Source organism: Mustela erminea, chromosome 14 (genome assembly GCF_009829155.1).
Source record: "Mustela erminea isolate mMusErm1 chromosome 14, mMusErm1.Pri, whole genome shotgun sequence".
Classification (NCBI taxonomy): domain Eukaryota; kingdom Metazoa; phylum Chordata; class Mammalia; order Carnivora; family Mustelidae; genus Mustela; species Mustela erminea.
In genome coordinates this window covers 55,497,021-55,513,455 of record NC_045627.1, presented here as the reverse complement: position 1 = coordinate 55,513,455, position 16,435 = coordinate 55,497,021, and the positions used below count along the sequence as shown (strand labels likewise).

At 42.8% G+C, this 16,435-nt stretch overlaps 1 protein-coding gene across 3 annotated transcripts in view; it reads left to right on the top strand.

Moving 5' to 3' along the window:
- The window catches only part of SLC16A12 (solute carrier family 16 member 12), a 72,618-nt gene that overhangs the window by 30,517 nt on the left and 25,666 nt on the right, over positions 1-16,435 (top strand). The window contains exon 2 of one of the 3 annotated variants that reach the window (XM_032312753.1): positions 12,808-12,878. The exons of the other annotated variants lie outside the window; for them this stretch is intronic. The gene's annotated coding sequence lies outside the window, so the exon portion shown is untranslated. The remainder of the gene's footprint in view (positions 1-12,807; positions 12,879-16,435) is intronic. 3 annotated transcript variants of the gene reach the window in all.

Sequence of the window (16,435 nt, the reverse complement as noted above, 5' to 3'; positions counted from 1 at the left end):
AGAGCTAACTCATGCAAATAATAAGAACATAGAATTGGATTTAATGTCAGTCCTTACCTTTTCATGCAGGGAGGGCCACTAAAAAGTTGGCCGTTTGGAGTGGGAGAGAAGGCATGATTCTTTCCACTTTGCCAGCCTAATGTCTCTTTCTTACAAGGTTGCTGTAATTTTTCTTTTTTCTTTCTTTTTAAGCTCTTCTAGAGCCTGGTTCAAGTAGAAGTGGGGATTAGGAGAAGAGGGCACAAGCTTGCACTTGTCAACTCTTAATATAGTGTGTGATTTTTTTGTTTGGTTGGTTGGTTTTGGTTCTTGTCTTTTGCTTATTGGGTTTTTGTTGTTGTTGGTTGGTTGGTTGGTTTTTTGCTCAACCTTTCCAGGAGCAGCACCTGTGAGACATGTAGTACGACCTCCTTGGCTCCTGGTTCTCCAGCAGTTAAGGACCTTCGGTGTTAGAGGAGCACCCCATCCCACTCTGGCAGGATGTCCTCTTGAGCAGTACTGGAATGGCTCCAGGCAGCTCTTTCCTCAGCAAGGTCTGTGTCTGACCCAAGGGAAACTCCTCTGCACCTGTTGAGTTTTCTTGAGAGAAGGGGTAGTGAAGCTGTACGGTATCCAGAACTGACAGGGATGAAAGCCACTCTAGTCAGTTTCTGACATGTGTATTTTCATTTTGGCTCTTGTCACATCAAAGCTTCTAATTATCCTGATACTGTGCAGAATAAACTCAACCAGACCTTGCTGTGTCTGGGTAGAGCCTGTGTCTTAGTTCCCTGTGAGCTCTCCGTGTCCTGGGCCATAGCCATCCTCCTTATTTCCTTTACATGAGGGAGGTTGTCCTTTGGGAATCCATACAGCTCAGAGAGGGAACATCTCTAGGCTTCTAGGGCATCTATTGGGAAACTGTCACTCTGGTTGGTTTATTGGGGCTCCTGTCCCAGGCATACACATTACAATGGCCAAATTAATTAAAGCTAGATTATTTTATTATTTTTTAAAGATTTTATTCATTTACTTGACAGAGAAATAGCTCACAAGGAGGGGGAGTGCCAGGCAGAGGCAGAGGGAGAAGCAGGCTCCCCGACAAGCAGGGAGCCTTATGTGCGGCTTGATCCCAGGACCCCGGGATCACGACCTGAGCCAAAGGCAGATGCTTTACTGACTGAGCCACCCAGGTGCCCCAAATCTAGATTAATTTAAAATTTCTCTGAACCTCTCCCGCAGCCCATCAGTTTGAGGGAGGGGGTTTGTCTGCCAAGCTCTTATTTATTACTTCTACAGTCACAGAATCAATTTGGGCAGGAAAATGAAATTCTGCTAAACGGAATCATGGTACCATGATGCCGAGCTCCATTGACAGTGAAGGGCATGTATCCACGTCCTCTTCTGAAAGACCATCACGTATGTGAGTCCCTGAGCACAGTGCCTGGACCTCAGATCAGTGCTCTCAAAATAGTAGCTGTGGCTATTATGATGCTATTCATCTATAGAATTAAAATGTTGAGTTGTATTTTTGCCCCACTGTTCTGGACATTTCCTTTAAACACCCAATTCATCAAATGTTAATTGCCTTTAGAGAAGCCTTGTCGCCTTGCCCCGATTGGCCATGTTCCTTTGGAGGAATCTGACCCTTTGTACAGATTGCACAGAACCTATGGCCTCCTTCCCAGCTGGCTGTGAAAGGGATTGGTGATGGCCGCCCACCAGCTTTCTGGAGCATGGCCTACTGGCAGTGAAAGGGTCTGCGTGTCACCCCTTTCTTCCAGATTTTATCCTCAAGCGTCTTTTGCCCTGCAGGGGTCAATTCGCTACCAGCAAGCACATGCATCTCTTCTGGAACACTGTGTATCTACTCTTTTCTGACCTAGGACCTTTGACCTGTCAACTGCAAAAGTAATTTTCCCTCAGAGTCACGTTACCCACATGAGAAGCAAAGCTGAGGCAAAGAGAAATAAGGGCTCGAAGAAGCCTCTGTTTCTCTAACATTCATTTCTATTTCTCTCTGTTTTTAGACTTGTTTCTACTTATTTCACGTCACAGTCACAGAGTTTATATATGTAAATCACAAATTGCATTTGACTCTGGCTTTGACAATTTTTCTTCCCCAGAGAGATTTAAAAAATCAAATTTATTTAAATTTATTAAATTAGTTAAATTTAATAAAAGTCTGTTTTTGGATCCTGAACCCCCTTCTTAGACTGAGGTGAGGGGATGCCCATTTCTCAATCTTTGTGGCCTTTTTCTTTTTTCATATATAGAAGGAACCCCATGGGGCTCTTACACACAACCCCAGACGTTCCTTGGTGTCAGGCAATGAGCTGCTGTCCACCAGCTCCAAGACATGCCTCAGCCTCCCCTTCCATCTTCAGGGATCCAAACAGCTCCTTAAGAACTCTTTCAGCTGATAGCCACAAATGCTAGAGAGGTCAGCCTCTGCTCTGTTTATTTAACAAAATGACTCCAAGCTTTTGAATTTTCTGGGTCTTTTCTTAATCTTTCTCTCTGTTCTTTCTTTTTGTCTAGGTTGTCTCTATTGCTCTTAGACCTGTAACAATGATCTCATCCTTGGTTACAGATTCGTCCGTGATACCTTCCCCCCCATCACTCCACCCACTGTGATTACTGCTTGTCATTGGTGGGCCTGAAAACCAAAACCTGTTCATCTAACATGCCCAGTAAAAATATACTGGCCTTTGGAATGTGGATGTCAGCCATTCATCAGCCTTTTTTTGCTGTGTTCTTAATTGGCTGTGTTTTTGAGAAATGAGAAGTCCAATAAATTGAATTTATATTATTTGACACTCGATTCTCAGTGAGGAATATAGGTTTAAGATGAGCAATTAAGCACACACAGAGCTATACTTTTCAATCTTATACATGATTGTTTTGTTGAAATCAAAACGTTTATTTTCCCTGTTCAGATTATTCTCATTCCAAGATTCTAAAACTAACCAGTATAACTCAAGACTTTACTTATTCTTGGGGCACCTGGGTGGCTCAGTGGGTTAAAGCCTCTGCCTTCGGCTCAGGTCATGATCATGGTGTCCTGGGATCGAGCCCCACATCAAGCCCCGCATCGGGCTCTCTGCTCAGCAGGGAGCCTCCTTCCTCCTCTCTTTCTCTGCCTGCCTCTCTGCCTACTTGTGTTCTCTGTCAAATTAAAAAAAAAATCTTAAAAAAAGGACTTTATTTATTCTTATCCTGAACACATTAAATAATTCCTTTTCCCCTCGCCCCCAGGGAAGACAGTTTTGTCATTGTCAGCATCCTCTCAAAAAGTCTGTCAAAGAAGCAGGAATGATGTTCTCATGTGAGCCTAAAATTCTGTGAGCAAGAAGGTCACATTCTCATTCCATCCAGGACAGTTGTCCTAAAGTGGACTTTTTCATTCCCTCTTGTTTACCCATCAAATGTTGCAACACTTTCTAAGAGGAAAACAAACTTGAATATTGTAGTAAAAGACCATGCTGGAATAAAGTCTTTTATTTTATACACACACACACACACACACACACACACTACACCAGACACATATATGAAGAAAAAACAATATAAACTAAATTCTGTCAACTTTCCTTAGACAAACTTAAAATATGATTAGAAAGGTTTTCTTTCTACAGGTCAATTTCTTGTTTTCAGCCTGTTGGGAAGAAAAGACGTGAGGGGTGACATTTAAAAGCAGCAAGTGCACACTTAGTTGCAAGTCTATAAAAATGATTTTATTACTTTTTATAAGAAGTATTCATATCTTCCTTTCTTCACACAATTTTCTATTTCTGTGCATTGCTTTCTCATCTTGTCTTTATGCATACGTATTTTCTGTACTTGTACTCATAGTGCATACATTTTGTGTTCTGATCGTGAGTTAGCCCAGTTATCGGTGTGGATTTGGTGCTGCTACAGTCCTTGTGACCATCCCTGAGAAAGGTTTTACTGGATCCATGGTGGGGACGTGCCATCCGTGCACCTCTTAGGAAAAGTCATCAAAAGGAAAGAGAATGTGGGTCAGATACTCTGTGTACGGATAATTGCCTGCAAAGAATTTCAGTGTGCACTGCAAAGAAGTGAAAATTGGTTTGAATGGTCAAAAACCGTGGTATTTCTTCAGTGTTTTCTTTGTCATCTTCTCTGCCACTCTCTGCCCATTATTGGCCTCTTTTGTATTATCTCTAGATCATAAGAGAAAGTTGACATAGCAACATGAAGTCATTGGGTGCCTCCTGGCCTTTTTCCCCTTTGGATGCTCTAGGCAGTGAAATATGGCTGTGCTTTCAGCTATGGTGAAGATAATCATTTATTAATAATTTAGTAGTCATGTCTGTATTTGAACTAGTAGCTGATATAGTTTTAACTTAGGTAATCATGTTTTGAGTTTGTACTGTGTTAATATGAGAATATTTTAATAGGCGGGAAGTGCTTTTACGTGTACTTTGCCCTGTACTCCTCATGAAGGCCCTATTAAAGAGGGACTATGAACTCAGATGTCTGCGACAGGAGTCTGGGATTCAGAAAACTAGGTCCCGAGTCAAGGTCATTCAGCCAGTGGTTTTCTGAGCTGGGTTTCCAAGCCAGACATGTCTGAGCTACCCCAAGTGTACCATTGTATGTGCTTAACAACGGGATACAGTGTTCATATTAGAGGCAGGTTTTTTTTGTTTTTTTTTTAAAGAATTTAATTTATTTAGTTGCCAGAGAGAGAGAGAGAGAGAGCACAAGCAGGGAAAGCGGGAGAGGGAGAAGCAGACTCCCTGCAGAACAGAGAGTCTGATGGGGGCCTCGATCCCAAGACCCTGGGGTCATGACCTGAGCCAAAGTCCGATGCTTAAAAGACTGAGCCACCCAGGCACCCCTCTTCATGGCAGTTTTCAAGTCCTCAAGAGCAGTAGTAGAGGGAGCAGGGAACCTCTGGAATCCTTTAGAGAGGGGTTTCCTGTCAGAGCAATGTGGTTCTCTTTTTTCTTTCTTTTCTTTTAAAGACTTATTTATTTATGAGAGAGAGAGAGAGTATGTGTGTGAACAGGGGAAGGTGTGGAGAGAGAGAGAGAGAGAGAGAAGCAGACTTCCCCCGGAGTGCAGAGCCCCTATGCTGCAGGAATCGACCCCACGGCTCTGAGATCATGACCCGAGCTGAAATCAAGAGTCGGACGCTTAACTGATGGAGACACCCAGGCTCTCCCCTTTTTTCTTTAAAAAATATTTTTGTAGCCGTGTTATGTTACTACATACAAGTGCACCATGGGCTAAGGGCCTCCTGTAAGCCTCCTTCTCAGAGAACTCTCTCAGAACATATTCACACCCAGCCTCAGAACACATGTACATGCCCCAGTGTGAAGTCTCTGGGCAGGGAAAGATGCCAGGTCTTCTTTTGCAGTTTATAAAGTTCTCCCTGGTAGAACTGTGACTCTCCTATGCAGTTTTGATACAAAAAATTTAATAATCATAGAATATTGAAATCTTAAATTCCTCACCCCTCTCCTAATGCTCAGGGAGGCAGTCTATTAACAACGAGTGTGATAATAGCTAACATTTATTTGAATGTTTATGCTGTGGGGCAATCCTGTGCTTCATGATATAATACGAATTACCTCATTACATTTTCCAAATAATTCCATGAGTCAGGAAAGGGGATTTGAAAAAAATCAATTAGAAAACATTCATCATTTCCCTAAGTTCAAAACCAACGTAGAGGCGAAAACAGGTATCCAACCGATGAAGATCAAAATCTCACCTTCAAAATCTTTTTTTTTTTTAAAAAGGGGGCGGTGCACCTGGGTGGCTCAGTCGGTTAAGCATCTGCCTTTGGCTCAGGTCATGATCCCCAGGTCCTGGGATCAAGTTCTGCTTCTCCCACTCCCTCTGTCTGCCGTTCCCCCTGCTTGTCCTCTCTCTCTGTCAAATAAATAAATAAAATCTTTAAAAACAAAACCAAAATGCCACCTTCAGGGTTCCTGATACTGAGAATTGGGGAATGAGGCTTAGGACAACAAGCCAGGTAGGACTGCAATTCTTTTCCCATAAAAAAATGCAGGTTTACCTACTCGCAGTCCCTGCCAGCCCCAAGCAAGCACGGGCCGACTTGCAGGGCCACCCACCCCTGTTTCACTTGTCACATGCAAGACCCGAGAAGGAGGAGCTCTCTCTACTAACAAGCAGATCCCAAGTGGGAAAAAAAAAAAACAAGGAAGAGAAGGACTGAACTGATCAAGTGCAGCTATATCTGTTTTCCCCAAAGTCACAGATCAGATAACTGCTTTCCTCCTCTGGGGAAAAGTCAGCAAGGAGGTTGAAAAAGGCCTGGGGTGTCACATCTACCAGTATGTCCCACACGTGGATTCAATGGAAAGGAGGTCTCTGTCCCCGGTTGCAGGTATTGTCCACAAATCTGTCCTGCAGATAAGGGAACCGAGGCGCTGAGACACTAAATAAAAGCTTGCCGTGTGAGTAGCAGGGAGGTCCAAACAGGGTCACCCGTCAGTGACAGATGGAGTCGGGCAGGCCGCGGCAGGCTCCGGCTCGGTTCAGGTACGAGACAGAGGGAAATTTAAGTGGGAAGGCAGATGTGAGAGGCACATGAGTGGACGTGGTAAGAATTGGCCTCACTTGTTATGAGAATTGGGGAGTTGTCAAGGTGACTCAGAGTGTTCTAGTGTGCCTAGCTGGAAAATACTAAAAGCATTACATGCTTGCACGTGTATGTGCATGTGCAGGCACACACACACACACACACATATTGTATTTCCAGGGGAGAAGAGCCTATGATGTTTTTGGACATGTCAATTTGAAGCACCTTGTAGGCTCTTGGAAGTCTGAGGAAGGCTGCGAGCAGAGATGCACATTTTGGCCTTGTCCCTTTGAAGGTGATTGCTGGCTGAAATTAAGGGAGCACTAAAGTAAGAGCAGCAAAAGAGGAGGTCGGCTTCACAACTGAGTTTTGTATTTGAAATAAGCCAAAAGATTTGAGTTGGTAACCTCGAGTGACTTGACCTTGTTCAAAGGCAAGCCCACGATGGCTCAGGAGTTGACCTCATCTTTCAACCACAGGCCTGGTGCACGACCCAAGCAGCCCACGCTGGTGTGCATGATGGCTTCCCTCTGTCCCTCTAAGGTCACCGTCCATCCATTTCTACCCTGAGAGACGGACATGCAGGAGCTGTGACAACTGGGTCCCCCTGGGTCCAGCCACCAAGAGGACTCAGAAGCGTCAGGAATGTGAGGCCAGTGTATTTGTGTCCTCGGCTCTTTTACTGTCTGATCCTCGTGGCTTGGCTACTTTCCTTTGCCCAAGATTTCCTATGGTAACTTTATAGAAGGTCTCAGGTATCATTCTCTCCCTCTGCCCTTCACGCCCAGCGGTGGTAATATCTCTCACCGTTACTAGCCCCAGGGGACTCTACTGACCTTTGTTAGAGTTTATGAACATAGCTCACATCTTTATAAATGTCTTTGTTGAAGTCTCCCCAACTTCCTGGCCCCTACTAGGACCTTGGGTAAATAATACATCTAGTAAACCAGAAGGAATTTATGTTCCCTGAGGCACTAGCCCTACCCTTAATAAACAGAGAGGGGCTTCTAATCAAGGTCGGCGGCAGGGAGAGGGCGGAATCTCTGACCTGGAAAGAGATGAGAGATTTAGTACAGGGTGTGCAAATCCACAATACACACAGCGTTGCCTATGAACAGAATAACATCTTACACTGTTGTCAGGCTTTGTCAAATGTTTTAAGTGCCTTAGTGATTTATAAAATAAAATAAAATGTATTTGAAAATACCATGAAATTCATTTTAACTCATGTCTTTATATATTTTTAAAAAATATTTTACTTATTTATTTGACAGAGAAAGAGAGAGCACAAGCAGGGGGACAGCCAGCAGAGGGAAAAGGAGAAGCAGGCTCCCCGCTGAGCAGACAGCCTGATGTGGGACTTGATCCCAGAACCCTGGGATCACGATCCAAGCTGAAGGCAGACACTTAACCGACTGAGCCACCCAGGCTCACCTTTATATAGTTTCTTAATCAACAAATAACATTAAAATATAACTGTTTCCATGTTTAGCTAAGGAAATATTTTTTTTATTTACTTTTAGGAAATATTTAAAAATGTATGGAGCCAACTCACCCGTGAAAAAGTTGGCTGGGAACTACTTCTAAGGTCTTTGTTGTGAAAGCTCACCAAACTTTCCCCTGGATCCAAAACAAGGAGGGACTAGAATGAACTGGTTCCGTTCTAATGACTTCTGTCAGGATAGAGACAAAGACAGCCACCCACATCTTGAAAGAATTTTTATAAAATCGTTTCTAAGTTTTTCGTTTCCAGAAAGAAATTCCGGTCCTTGGTCTTGTACTCAAGAGTACACCACATTCTCAGCCTTGGCAACACCTTGTCCTTTGTGTGACCTACCGTGGCTCAAGCAGTGAACAGAGTCTACAGAGCGCGTAAATAAACATCTCTAAGGGCCTGTGGAATTTGATGGCCTGTGCAATGTGGGTCAGACAGTGGGCCGAGTGCCAGGCTCTGTAGGTGAGCCCTCCAGCAACCCACGTGCATTTTTAGCCACTCTCTTGGTCACCAGACAGGCCAAGCCATGATTAGAAGCTTGGGATTTTCAGCCCCACAGCCCCCTCCCTTTTTCAGAGAGAGGAGAGGGGCTGAATATGGAGTTAATGATTGATCACGTCTCTGTGAGGAAGTGTCCATAAAATCCCAGCAGTCAGGGGCTTGGGGAGCTTTCAGGTTGGTGAGCACGTGGAGGTGCGGGACAGTGTCCTCCCAGGACAGGGCATGGAAGTCCCCTGGCTTGTGAGTCCTGCTCACTTACCTCAGCCTACATACCTCTGGCATCTAGACGTTCGTCTGTATCCTTTATCATAGCCTTTCACAGTAAGCTGGTAAACATGAGTAAGTGTTTCCCTGAGTTTTGTGAGCCGCTCTAGCAAATTCGGGGAACCAAGGAAGAAACCGTTGGCACTGCCCATCTACTGTTAGTCATTAACTCAGATGATACCCTAGGCTTGTGACTGGTGTCTGAAGGTTGGGGGTGAGGGACAGCCTTCGGGGACTGAGTCCTTAACCTGGGGGATCGGATACTTTCTCTTCATAGAAGTGTCAGAATTGAGTTGAATTCTTGGACACCCTACTGGTGTCCAAGAATTGCTTCTTGCTGTCGGGGTGACCAGAAGGGTCAGATATGAAGTGTTTTGTGTGTGCAGGAAAGGAGATTCATGAGAGAGACACACATAATAGGGAAGAACTGGATTTTCCCTACACAAGAAGGAAAAATCTGCATTTTTCCATTACACTGGCAGTGAAATTACATTTGCAGGTTTGGCCTGGTCTGGGGTCGGGGCCTGGCTGTGCTGGTGTTCTCAGTGAGATATATTCACTTGTATTCACTTGAGGCCCTGTTACCCAGATGCAGGGAAAGCCAGTTAGTCTGGTCTGACAGTGGATAAAAAGAAAAAAGAACCGATGGGTAATTTCTTGCCCTCATCCCTCAAGCTCCCTGTACCCCGTCCCCCATGTGATTTGAGAAAACACCCAGAACTTGAGAATTGGGGATGTTCATTCCCTAAATGTCTACTGAGTGCCTATTCTCTGCCAGGCAGTGTCTGAGGCATGAAGCATCAAGGGTCCGCCGCTCTTAGGGACCTCACACTCTGAGCAGACCTGAATTCTGCCTGCACTGGCTTTCTAACACCAGTTCCCCCAACACTGCATGACTCGAGGGGTTAACGTCTAGCCAACCGAAATATTTGACAGGTTGCCTCTCCCATTCCAGCAGCATGGCCGTAGCCGTGGTTATAGAGAGAGGAAAATATTGTGGTATAGACCGGCAGCCCTGTCCTTCAATAAAAGACTCTCTGTGAACTAACAGAAAGACTCTGTGCGGTCCATCTCAAGCCCCAAGGTTCTCCTCTGCAGTCAAGGAGCCTCTCATAGAACACAGTCTGACCTAATAGTTCCACACACTCTGAGAGTGCAAAATTAGAATTCGAGACTTCTGCAAGGCACAGGGTTAGACACGAGGATTTATTCGCTGAGTCACACCAGCTTTAGACCAGACACTGCCAGGAGCAGACATTCCTGACCACATGTTATATATATATTTTTTTTATCAGAGAGGGATATAGCCCAGGCCTATCCTTTCTTTTACATGCACTTGCAAAGAGGAGAGACAAGAACTCTATCACTGCAGAAAATGGTAATTGGGGGCAAGCTCCTGGTTATGAATTGCACCGTCAACAAACGATTAGACGCAGAAGTAAGCATTTTTCTGATGTTGCCTAGAATCAGCAGCTCTGCGGGGTAGGAGCTGGCAGGGAGGCAAAGAAGGTGCTTTCTACTCTCTGCGTCTTATGTGAATCACAGGTTGTACCCTTTTCCCCCTCTCTGTAGACAAAATACCGTATAAATTGTTCTGCTGTTTATCCTAGGTCTTATGTAAAGTATTCCTGTCCCCAGAGTCTCACACTGAGCATAGGAACTCGGGCAGCTTCGTTACCAGAAGTCAGTGTTTCAGTTTAGTGCTCAAAGGCTCCCAACAGACACCCCCAAATTTCTGGGTGAAGTCAGTAGTTATTTATTCCCCTGTTACCAGGATCCGTGGGAGGACTAAGCAGAGAGAAGCAGAAAGGAGAGGAAAAAAAAGCAAATCACTAGTTTTTCTTTACTAAGAACAATATTATTTTTCATAGCACATGTGTAATACCATTGAGCAACAAAAATAAACAAATCCATATGCAGTAGAAGGCATCCCTAAGACCCAGAGACTCCAAATGGAAAAAATAGTTGGCTTTCTGGGCCAGAGACTGCAAAGTCCCGCAGACAGAGGAGTTTCTTTAACTTCCCTCCACACTGGGTCCTTTTCAGAGGCTGGGCTTGCCCCGGGCTATGAGGCTGTAAGGCTAGCAACAGGAACACGGCTCCCCAGCTCTAACGGCTTTGCAGAAAAGTATTGAAATCCTCTCCCAGCATACTTGGAAGACTGACCCAGTACACACATGGCATCTTCTGTGATTCCCAGCCATTGAAAATATCAGTCAGCTTGCGTAGATTTGACATTTTCCATGGAATGAACATGGTATCTCTCTCTCTCTCTTATAAGAATTTATAAATTTCTTTCAACACTGTTTTGTAGTTTTTAGTTTAAAAGTAATACAAATATTAAGTTGATTCCTGGGCATTTCATAGTTTGGGATGCTACCCTCAAATTTAAGTTTTAATTTGTAGTGGCTCACCACTAATGTCTAGAAATACATTGGACTCTACAAAAGAAAAATAATAAATTCCAGTTCATCAACGTTAGTAACTTCTGCTCTTCAGAATATACCACTAAGAAATGAATGGGCAAGCCACAGAATGGGAGAAAATATTTGTAATATGTATGTCTACAGAGGACTTGCATCTACAGTATACAATGAATTTTTACATCTCAATAAAAAGACAAACAGCCCCCCTCAAAATGTGAATGATATTTGAATAGACAAAAGAAGATGTTTGAATAGTTAATAAATACATGAAAAAAAGTCATTAACATTCTTAGTCATCAGGGAAGCACAAATTAAAACTATAATGAAAATCCATTACACGCTAGAGCAACTGGACTTCTAATTTATTACTCATAATATCGTGTAGCTGTTTTGAGAAAGTCTGGGAGTTTCTTCTAAAGTTAAACATATACTTACAGTATGACTCAGCAATTTCAATCCTACATATTTACTCAAGAGAATGAAAATAGATGTCCACAGAAAGACGTGCATATGGGTGTTATAGAAGCTTTGTTCATAATGTTCTAAAACCAGAAATGACCCTAATGTCCATCAACAGATAATACATAAATAAATTATAGTATATCCATAATATACATTGCTATTCAGCAATAAAAAGGAATCTGCAGATACACACAACATCCTAGATGAATCTTGAAATACTCATCTGGAATCTGGAATCAGAATGGTCCGTATTGTGTGTTTCCATTTTTACAGAATTCTTGCCTGACAAAACTTACCTATATTGGATAGAAAGCAAATCAGCCATAGTGTGGCACTGAGGTTGATGGAGATTGACTACAAAGGAGCATGAGGGAGGATATGGGGTGAGGATTTGGGGTGAAGAAAATGTTCTCTATCTTGGTTGTGGTGGTTGTGGTTATGTGAGTGTATACATTGTCAAAAGTCATCGAAACATAGATTTCAAAATGGGTGTGTATGAATTATATCCCGATTTTTAAAAGTTTCTAGCAGTCTTTGCCAGTTTAAAGTACTTGCTTTCATATTAGCTCAGTCTTTTTGGATCAATATTTAACTAAATCCAAGGTTAATCTGTAAGTAAATGTTGTTTCTCCTTTCTGTGGTGTTTATTCCTCTGTCCCCTTTCTGCCTGTCTGGCTTAGGGGAGAACTCATGTGTCCTCATGGTAATGGTGGACAAGGTGATTGGCAGGCAGGTCCCTGAGTTCTCATTGGCCTAAGTAGAACTTTCCTTAGTATTGGTGTCTTGGCATTCTGCTGGTGACACTCATCTTGCTGGTTTCTAAGTATTGGTTTTGATCCTCACTGTGTACCATAGAAGCCAACCCAGAAAGGAAGGGCAAAAGCTCTTTTAAAAGGAAGAGTGATGAGCTGTCTAGGTTTTTCAGGACTGCACTTCCGGTTTTCTTAAGTCTTGACCAGGGGTGGATAAGTGGTATGGTGAAGAATTAAGAAATTACTTTCCCTTTGTGTGATAGAAACTTCCCCTCTATCCCAAGCCTATGATTCCTTATTTATGGATGAATTTATTATGGAGGGGACTCACCCTTCTGTTTCTCACAGCAATGAATGTCTTGGCTTAGCCTTAATGACAGAAGTGGGGCAGCGAGAGAAAACCAGCTTGCCAACAAAAGGTAATAAATACCTCAAGAGATATTTAAAAAATACTACCTGCAGTACCGGAATATTTTAGAAATGCCTCAAAAATGAAAGATACTGGCAAATTTCATGATTCTTAAATCAAAACAAAGAATAGAGCTATCAGTTTACTAAGAAGTGCCTGGTCGACCAGGTACTCACATATGAGGGAAGAGGTACCTAATAATCAGCCAGCTGGTTTGAAGGATAAATAGTAATTCAACTCCCTGGTTTTATAGATTAGGAAATGTTCGCAGAGATGAGGTGATTTGCACAGGGTTATAACAACTACCACATGTCGCTTAGACCCAATGGTTTTAATTCCCATTCTTGATTACCTTTCTCCCACACACCTTTTAACTCTTTTGTGGCTGCAAAGCAGTTTATGAAGAAGGGTTCAGCTAAAGGTTAAGACACCTGAAGTAAAAGGGAATGGAGGAAGGAAAGAACAAAGATAGTATTGGGAGCCCTAACAAAACAAGTGTTTCAGGGACCATTGTCGACTTTTCTCAGCAACACATGGACTGTAAGAGATGCATAGGTCTTCTACTGGCAGAAGAGATCACTTCAGAAAACTTTACCAAGGTCAGCATGAAAGATTTGCCCCACAAATGCAGTGCTTTTGTGGAAAGTTATTGACTGTTAGCAAGAATTCTTTGCAAATGGTTAGATTTTATTTTAAAAATTTTTATTTATTTGAGAGAGAGAGAGAAAGCATGAGCAGCAGGGAGGGACAGAGCACACAGAGAGAAGCAGACCCCCCAATGAGATGGGAGCCTGACACAGGGCTCAAACTCGGGACCCTGGGATCATGACCTAAGCTGAGATCAAGAGTCTGATGCTTAGCCAACGGAGGCACCCATGTGCCCCAGACATAATTTCACATTTATAGAAAAGTTGTAAGAATAGTACAAAAACTTTTTTTTAAAGACTTCATTTATTTGGGAGAGAGTATGTGAGAGAGAAAGCACAAATGAGGGAGAGGCACAGAGAAAAACAGGGGCAGCGAGAGAAACACACTCCCCACTGAGCGGGGGCCAACACAGGGCTTGATTCCAGGACCCCAAGATCACGATCTGAGCCAAAAGCAGATGTTTAAGAAATTTAACTGACTGAGCAACTCGGGGTCCCTGCAAATGGTTAAATTTTTTAAAGCCAGGAGGGTGAAGTGAAATTGAGCATATATCCTAATTTGTATTATTAAAGAGTAATCTTAGAGGAACATCATAATATAGAGACGCTTGTGTTCCAAAAAGATTTTCTGGAACCAAAATGAGATGCTTTAGTAGTTGGATGTCAAAATGAAATAATTTGGAGGCTAATTAGTAAAATGAAGAATTACATGATGGTAACATGCTTCCTTTCCATTTTGTTTTCGGTATACCATTAATTCAGTAAAGGACCTTTTTCGTATATTTGTGCCATATCGGGGCAGTTAATTATTTATAAAAATGTGCAAGCTAGTATTCTAGGGGAACGATAGGCTGCTCCAAAGTCTCCAGGAAACGAGGTTAGGCTTGTCTAACCCCTGCATTTCTTCTGAATACATAGAAATCTATCGAATGACCTGTTTTGAGAGAAACACGAGGTGCTTTTTGGGCAGTATCCCCTTGTGTTAACCTGTGGGCTTCCTCTCTTTCTTCTTTCCTGATCACTCATGGCAGTGGGTTCTCAAGCTTTACCATTGTTTGTATGGCTTGTTGATAGCAGTGTCCAACAGCTGTTTGGAAATCTGGAAGGTGGATGGGTAAGCACACTGCCCAGATCTGCCAGGGTCTCTCGCCTCCACCCGTATCTCCATGTAGCACTGCCACGTGAGTCCCTTCACTCCTCTGGGCTTCAGCTTCATCATTGTGAATGGGAGAAAACAGCGCCCATCTCTGAGGCTTGTGAGGCTCAAGGGGGCCTGTTCATGAGGAATTATTAATCATGGCACCACCTTCCAATGCTTTCCAAGCTGCTTCTCCCCACCCTGGAACCCTGTGAGAATGTTCCAGGTTCTGTGGTTTTACCCAGGTTGACTTTAACTTAAAACAGACCTCTGTTCATGGTGCCGTCAGCCCCGCACTGCTTGGGCGTCTGACTTTAACTTGCTCATGTATATTGCAATTGTATATTTTTGAGAGATCTGCATGAATCAGTTCTTAACTTACAAAATGTGGGAATGCCAGAGAGATTGCTCAAATAAAACAAATGAAAATGGAATCATCTGGAGACACAAGAGACAAAGTAAAAGTTAATGATGCTTAAGACTTTTGTAATGAGACAGAACATTTTATTTTTGCCAGAGCTTGTTATGTACATCATGTCCTCTGCTGAACAATCACCTAATTTTCACTGTGTTGTTTCAATAACTGTGATATGGTTCTTTCTAGTCCTTGATAGACTATGCAAAAGAAATGCCCGTGCTCATATTTACATCACAGAAGTAGACCTGAACTACCTAAAAAAGCTATATATAAAATGGTATTGAAAAGAATTTTCCTAACAAAAATACCAGATGTATTTTTGCATCATCTTTACAACTATATACCTTTTTGCATATCCTTGTATTCTTTGCGACAGTTGCAAGTATGCAGCGTCTACCTAAGTTTTACCTAGCGTCTCCTCACAATGTGCATACTGTTTTAGAGACCGTTTTTCCCCTTAACATGGCATCATAGATGTTTTCCCCTATTACAATATTATCTTCTTGTTGATGGTTTGAAAGGATTGAATACTGTTCTGTTTGTTCATGTCTCATAACTCTTGAGACACTTCCCAGTTATTGGACACTTAAGTTGTCTCCATTTTTTATATTATTCATAATGCAATGATTATTTTCCACCCCTAGTGTCTATCTTCTCTTAAATTGTTTTCTTAGGATAACTTCCCAGCAATGAGATTACTGCAAACTATTTGAATAACTTTCTAATTCTTCATCTGTTGCACTATATTTCACTGCAATTTTCAGCATCTTTTTTTTAAATATTTTACTTATTTATTTGACAAAGAGAGCACAAGTATGGGGAAAGGGCAGAGGGAGAGGGAGAAACAGGCACCCAGTGAGCAGGGAGCCTAATGCAGGGCTCGATCCCAGGATCCAGGACCATGACTTGAGCCAAAAGCAGGCACTTAACCAACTGGGCTCTTGAGGCGCCCCTGTTCCAGCACCCCTGAACAACACCGAGCATCACTGACTGGGGACGGTCTGGATACTGGACATTTATGTGTTGGTGGACTTACAGTCTTCAGTTGGAAAACAACTTACCCTTGGGGTTATTTCAATGGAAAAACTATGAAGAGGCTTGAACTAAACCAAGGCAGAGGTTTCTGAGCTTCAGCTGTTTTCCTTGTACAATTGATTCTACCATTTCATGACGCTTGGCACCTAATGGTGTCTAAGCAGTAAGTTATTTCATCGTATCTGTGTGCAGGTGTGGGTAGAACCTTGAAGGCTGGTCGCGTTGAAATTGTGAGAGAGAGCCTGAAACACAAAGCATCCCGTGAACGTGACTCACATCTGGCCCTTCAAGAAAGTCTGACTTAGGGCAACACGGTATGGGCACAAGTA